The sequence below is a fragment of the Penaeus monodon genome, chromosome 31 (genome assembly GCF_015228065.2).
Source record: "Penaeus monodon isolate SGIC_2016 chromosome 31, NSTDA_Pmon_1, whole genome shotgun sequence".
Taxonomy (NCBI): Eukaryota; Metazoa; Arthropoda; class Malacostraca; order Decapoda; family Penaeidae; genus Penaeus; species Penaeus monodon.
In genome coordinates, this window is record NC_051416.1 from 23,284,080 (window position 1) to 23,284,322 (window position 243).

Sequence of the window (243 nt, forward strand, 5' to 3'; positions counted from 1 at the left end):
TCTTACCAGTCTTGTAATTCTATAATCACAGAAGGTCTAAAATAAATTTATATTTTTTAATGCTTTATTATAATTACCCTGGATCTAGAATAACCCCAGTAAAAAAAACCCAATTTATTGCATATTCAAACTACTATTTAATCAATTTTAATACAGATTTATAAGTTCCACCAATGAAAATGATTGAAGTATACACTTATTCATAAAAAAAAAAGTAAAACCACTCCTTCAAGATATGGTAGC